The sequence below is a fragment of the Schistocerca serialis genome, chromosome 1 (assembly GCF_023864345.2).
Source record: "Schistocerca serialis cubense isolate TAMUIC-IGC-003099 chromosome 1, iqSchSeri2.2, whole genome shotgun sequence".
Lineage (NCBI taxonomy): Eukaryota > Metazoa > Arthropoda > Insecta > Orthoptera > Acrididae > Schistocerca > Schistocerca serialis.
In genome coordinates, this window is record NC_064638.1 from 764,342,949 (window position 1) to 764,349,943 (window position 6,995).

The 6,995-nt window shown below is 41.4% G+C and overlaps 1 pseudogene; it reads right to left on the reverse strand.

The window, feature by feature from the left end:
- Positions 1-402: 402 nt before the first annotated feature.
- On the reverse strand, positions 403-520 carry LOC126429316 (5S ribosomal RNA; annotated as a pseudogene).
- Positions 521-6,995: the final 6,475 nt, after the last annotated feature.

Sequence of the window (6,995 nt, forward strand, 5' to 3'; positions counted from 1 at the left end):
AGAAGTTGAAGGTGAGTCGTAATATTCACTGATCGTAATATTCACTGACATCAGGAGCTTTGATCCTCCTTCCCCACCATGTAATAGATCACTTGCTGATAATAAATTCCATAGGATACCTTTCCATGGTAATTTTTCTAACATGATAGGCAAATGTTTGATTTCTAAAGATCTAACTCCGATTTTTTACATCTCTTCTCCCGCACGGTCCCTGAAGTTCCAAAGGTACTGACTGACCGCCGTGTCATCCTCAGCCCACAGGTGTCACTGGATGCGGATATGGAGGGGCATGTGGTCAGCACACCGCTCTCCCGGCCGTATGTCAGTTTCCGAGACCGGAGCCGCTACTTCTCAATCAAGTAGCTCCTCAGTTTCCATCACAAGGGCTAAGTCCACCCCACTGGCCAACAGCGCTCGGCAGACCGACGGGTCACCCATTCAAGTGCTAGCCCAGCCCGACAGCGCTTAACTTTGGAGATCTGACGGGAACCGGTGTTACCACTGGGGCAAGGCCGTTGGCATGATGTTTTACATCCCAAAGAATAATGGCCAAAAGTTAAGATATAGAGAGCCGTTTATACAGGATAACTTTAAGTCATCAGGGATATATAGTATTACTAGCGAGGCTTGTAATGCTAAATCTACAGGGTGAGTCACCCAACGTTACCGCTGGATGTATTTCGTAAACCACATCAAATACTGACGAACCGATTCCACAGACCGAACGTGAGGAGAGGGGTTAGTGTAATTGTTCAATACAAACCATACAAAAATGCACGGAAGTATGTTTTTTGACACAAACCTACGTTTTTTTAAATGGAACCACGTTAGTTTTGTTAGCACATCTGAACATATAAACAAGTACGTAATCAGTGCCGTTTGTTGCATTGTAAAATGTTAATTACATCCGGAGATATTGTAACCTAAAGATGACGCTTGAAACCTCCGAGTGTGGCTGTAGTGCACTGTTGTGGTTTGGTCTGGCTGTGGCAGTGTCCGCATGTAGCGCTTGCTGCTACTGTTATTCTGCATTCGTCTATGCACGCAGACCAACTGTAGTACACCGTGTTACCAGACGTCTGTGATAGTGTAGTGATGTAGGAACTGTGACCATGGTGTATTCGAACTCTGAAAAGGCGGAGATGATACTCATCTATGGCGAGTGTCGACGAAATGCAGCTGAAGCCCGCAGGGTGTATGCAGAACGGTACTCGGACAGAGAGCATCCAACTTGCCGCAAATTGCAAAACATCTACCGCCAACTGTATGCAACAGGTATGGTCGTAGCACGCAAACGAGTCCGTAACAGGCCCGTCACAGGAGAAGCGGGTGCAGTTGGTGTGTCAGCTGCTGTTGCCATGAATCCACACATGAGTACACGGGACATTGCGAGGGCCGGTGGACTGAGTCAAAGTAGTGTCATACGCATACTGCATCGTCACCGCTTTCACCCGTTTCATGTGTCGCTACATCAGCAATTACATGGTGATGACTTTAATCATCGAGTGCAATTCTGTCAATGGGTATTAACAGAGAATGCGTTGCAGTTCTACCTGTTTACCGATGAAGCGGGTTTCACAATCCACGGGGCAGTGAATCTACGGAACATGCATTACTGGTCCGTGGACATTCCTCGCTGGCTCAGACAGGTAGAGCGACAGCGACCGTGGACTGTAAATGTATGGTGCGGAATCATTGGCGACCACCTCATTGGTCCTCACTTCATTGCAGGGGCCCAAACAGCTGCAACATACATCGCGTTTCTACAGAATGATCTGCCAACGTTGCTCGAAAATGTCCCACTGGAAACGCGTCGACGTATGTGGTATCAGCATGATGGTGCACCTGCACATTCCGCAATTAACACTAGGCTGACCCTAGACAGGATGTTCGACGGGCGTTTCATAGGACGTGGAGGATGCGTAACTTGGCCAGCCCGTTCTCCTGATCTTACACCTCTGGACTTCTTTCTGTGGGGTACGTTAAAGGAGAATGTGTAGCGGGATGTGCCTACAACCCCAGAGGATATGAAACAACGTATTGTGGCAGCCTGCGGCGACATTACACCAGATGTACTATGGCGTGTACGACATTCATTACGCCAGAGATTGCAATTGTGTGCAGCAAATGATGGCCACCACATTGAACATCTATTGGCCTGACATGTCGGGTCACATTCTATTCCACTCCGTAATTGAAAACGGAAACCACGTGTCTGCGTGTACCTCACCCCTCACAGTAACGCACATGTGCGTCAGTGAAACAGACCAATAAAAAGGTGTTAGCATGTGGACGTAATGTGCTGTTCCAGTCTCTTCTGTACCTAAGGTCCATCACCGTTCCCTTTGGATCCCTACGTATTTCGGTGCTCTCCGATACACACGATCGAACAGCGGATGAGTGGTACTCAAGCGTCAACTTTAGGTTACAATATCTCCGGATATAATTAACATTTTACAATGCAACAAACAGCACTGATTACGTATTTGTTTATATGTTCAGATGTGCTAACAAAACTAATGGGGTTCCATTTAAAAAAAACGTAGGTTTGTGTTAAAATACTTCCGTGCATTTTTTTATGGTTTGTATTAAACAATTACACCAGCCCCTCTCCTCACGTTCGGTCTGTGGAATCGATTCGTCAGTATTTGATGTGGTTTACGAAATATATCCAGCGGTAATGTTAGGTGATTCACCCTGTACACTGAAGCACCGAAGAAACTGGTATAGGCATGCTTATTCAAATACAGAGATATGTAAACAGGCAGAACAAGGCGCTGCGGTGGCAACACCTATATAAGACAGAAAGTGTTTGGCGCAGTTGTTAAATCTGTTAATACTGTATAGTGACCCTTTCCATATATTTGACATGAACAATGTGAGGAGAAAAAAACGACAAAATAACTAGACATGCGTAATTTTGTGTGAACTTTAATGCCTAATTGTGATACGGACCAAGTGACGAAATAACTTTAAAGACAATTAAACGATTCTCATAATAGAAAAAAGACATTACTCTCCGTGATATAAAATCATATGTGTAAACTAAAGAACTGAAGACTATAATCTTTGTTTTATTATAAAAGGACTGGAAGACAATGAACTTAGCAGTGTTCTGATGTTTTCTTGCGTCTTAGCTATTGTTTGAGTGCAGAAGGTACGATTGTATTGCGATAGCTTTTGTCTTGTTCTCGTTTAATTACTAGAATATAATTGATGTGTAGAAGAGTTAAGAAAATATAATAAGCTAATCTGGAGTGCAGAGTAATCATTTAAGGAACGCACGCCACATTTGTTACAACGCAAGAGCATTTTTTGCAGCTGCTGCGGAGCTAGCTGCGATCATCTTTGACTGAGAAAGTTGGCCGCCATTACGCGGTGCATTTAAACTTTTTATTTCCACAGGAAATACGACGAAGCCGGAGGAGAAGAACTTATTTAAAAATACTATCAAAATAAATTAGCATTAAATCACAAGATTTATTTTATCATAAAGTAACTATTTACAGTGACACAATTTATTATAGGTCAGGTGCCTCTTTGCATAAATTTTAGTACGCTAACGCACGTGATATTATTTGTAGGGAGCCTGGCGCTCGTTTTCAATCAGAATTTAAAGTTTAACTTGGCAACCTGCAAATATATTATTGCTTATCTGTAAGTGTTTCTTACAAGGTTTTATGAAAGATAGCTTTACGAAATTTAACTTCACGAACTTAATTGAATCCTCATATAACTTATAGCAGAAAGGGGCATTACAAATAAATGTCGCCACGGAACGTGGGGCGCGAGAAGAGGAAATATATTAGTATTTCTGTATATATGTATATAGGTATTGATTAACTTTTATTGTGTTGTAATAGAAAATAAATTTCATTTCATGTATAAACATCCTGAGCGAGAGCAGCAGAGATGAACTGACTATAGCCTGAGACGATGCAGATAGCAATAAGAGGAGAAAACCTTAAGGTAAATGACCAATAGGCATCATATCTTGCTACATAGGCAACTATCATCAAAATGCAGTACCATAGATAGTACATGGTGTTTAGTGAGATAGAATATATTCTCTGCTCGTAACATCCATAGTAACCAAGTGATAATTTTGTGATTTTTTGAAGTAGTAACATTAGTATTTTTGAACATAGTCCGCATTTATAGTTTAGTATAGGTTTATTGGTTAGATAAGTGAATATATTATCATTATGGGGAAAGTTGGACGAGTTTTGGAGTTGCAACCAGGTGTTGGGACGAGTGTTTTAGATAATGTTCAGTTATTGCCTGAAATGGACAGGGGTAACGAAATCTTAGACATTAATAGTGAGCAACGAGTAGAGAACATATACACTATAATTTCCAGTGAAATGCCAGTAAGTAGCCAGCATACTGAAATTTTGGAACCAGTAGCAGCTACCAGCAGGGATGGTGTTAATGTTTCAAGGAGTAGGATAACTACCACACCGGTATGTTCACCAATACCGGATCCATTTGCTGAATTGCTTAGGAAATTAGAAGAAAGAGTAGATTAAGGGAACAGGAATTGAGAAAAAGAGATCAAATCTTAATGGAGAGTATTAGTAGTTTGAATAACCAATTTGAAAAGATACAATTAGAATGACCGAAATGAAAAAAGCCCGAAGATTGTCAGCAACTTAGCACAAGATGTGCAAATGCTGAAAACTGCGCCGACAGTCATTAAGGAAGACGTGGAGCAACTCTCTAATCGCATGGATAATTTAGAAGTAGCCCAGAAAGAGGCAATAGAACAACATTTAAACGAACAAGCAAAAAATGTCGAAAAGGAGTTCCAAGACTGGTTAAACGAAAAGGAAAACCAGATCTCCGAACAAGTAGGAAGCAAGGTACAGGCTGCAATGCACCAAGTTATTAGCGGAGCAGCGGTAGGCACACAAATTACTATCGAAATGCTACCACTCGCAGATGAAAAACGCGAAGCGAAATATAAATTGCAAATACCGCTGTGGTAGCATGGATTCTCTCTAAGTGTATGTAAACTTCAGTGTGCGCAACCGAAAGCGAGTGAACGCAACGACTATTGCACGATTTTACCTGTGCGGTTGAGAACGTAGTATGTACAGTCCGTAACAATAAACCAATAATTCGGTCAGAGAGAATGAACATGGGCAGGGAAGCTTGCCGACTCATAATCTGATGGGGGCAGTTTCTTCTTATTCCGTAAACAACACAGATGAAAGCTTAATCAAACATCGAAAATTCCAGGTGTTTAACGCAGAAAAGAAAACCATACATCCAGTAATTTTTATCAAAGGATTCCGTAATGTGTTGCCGACTGCCTGGAATGAACACCAGAAAATACAGTTCATAATCGCACACATTCAAGGTGACGCTGCCCTATGGACAAAGGAAGCAATAGATAATTGCCACAGTGTACCGCAGTTTGAGAAACATTTTTTGGAACGATACTGGTCGAAAGCAATTCAGGAAAGTTTGAGAACTGAAGTGTGTAGCCCACAAATCTATAACCAGAAACAAGACACACTTCGCATGTATTTTGAGAAATACTTTAATAAAACCCGATATTGGATGAACCAATATCGACACTGGATGTTATACGAATATTAAAATTACGATTACCCAGCTATATTCGTGACAAGTTGATAAATGTACCAGAAGATGACTTGGAACGATACCTGTCTGTGTTGGATGAAACTGATGTTTCACAGGAGGAAAATAGGGACCGTGAGAATGGAAATTCTTCACCCCGTAAGTTTGTAAATCGTAATAACAACAACAATTCTAATTTTGGAAATAATGGTAACGGAAAACCAGACCAATATACCGAACAAAACAGGAAGTTTGGAAATGGACAAACGCCATATAACAAGAAAAGGAGGTGGGAAGAGAGAGGTCAACCCACATACAACAATAACCCGAACAACAATCGAAAAATAAATGAAGGTCAATGGCCAAATCAAAACAACAGTGTAAATAACCACAATTACCCGGTGCAGTGGATGCAAACTTCAATGCCGCCACCACCGGCAGTTAATAGCACTCAATCTCAATACCACAATCAGAATTCTTTGCAGAATACCAATGCCACACCACAACCGTGTACAGATACTAACAGCAGTGTACGAATAGTGGAAATGCCATCAGACGGAAGCAACAACATGGCTAGGTCGTCAAACGACAAAAGACCTCAGTAAGCTCCTAATTGAATGTCGACGGACAGACAGGGGGCACATCTACAAATAATGCACAAAATAATATACAGTTATTAAGGTACCAGGAGCGAAGTAATATGCGACAAGATTTGTTAACTGAACATCATAAATGTAATCCAATAGAAACAAATGTACTGCAAACTATTATAAAAGCAAGGATAAATGAGATTCCGATAGAAGCCTACGTGGATACCGGTGCCACTAACGAAGTAATGAGCTACGATGTATTCAGAACATTGAGTCAAAACTGCAAATTACCCACATATCCTGCAGAAAACTGTCGTGTCACTGGAGCGATTAGTGCACAGACACAACACATTCAGTACCAGGTGCTGGTGGATTTATGCCGGGGAAAGGATACTATTAAATGTAACTTTCTTGTGGTCAAGGGATTAAGAGTAGAATGCATCCTGGGGTGCGACTTCTTCAGCGCGATAAAGCCAAAAATAGACCTTTCAAGCGGGAAGATTAGCATGCTGAATGGCAATACACAGATTGTATTGGATTTTATGCGAACTAAAAATGTTCTTGGTAAAATTTGCTAGACCATACGGGTGAAAAGCGGAGGACTGCCCATATTCCAAGTAAGGAATGACTTAAGAGGGCAAGAGGAATATTATTCAGATCTAGTTCAACCTGAAACACTTCGTTGGACAGACAGACACGCTCGACAGTAAAGTGCATGAGTCAGAATACCTAATCGGATCTCAATCTCAACAGCTTACACAGCTATTAAATAACTACAATAACGTATTTTCGGAAAACCTGGAACAATCAAAGGGTACG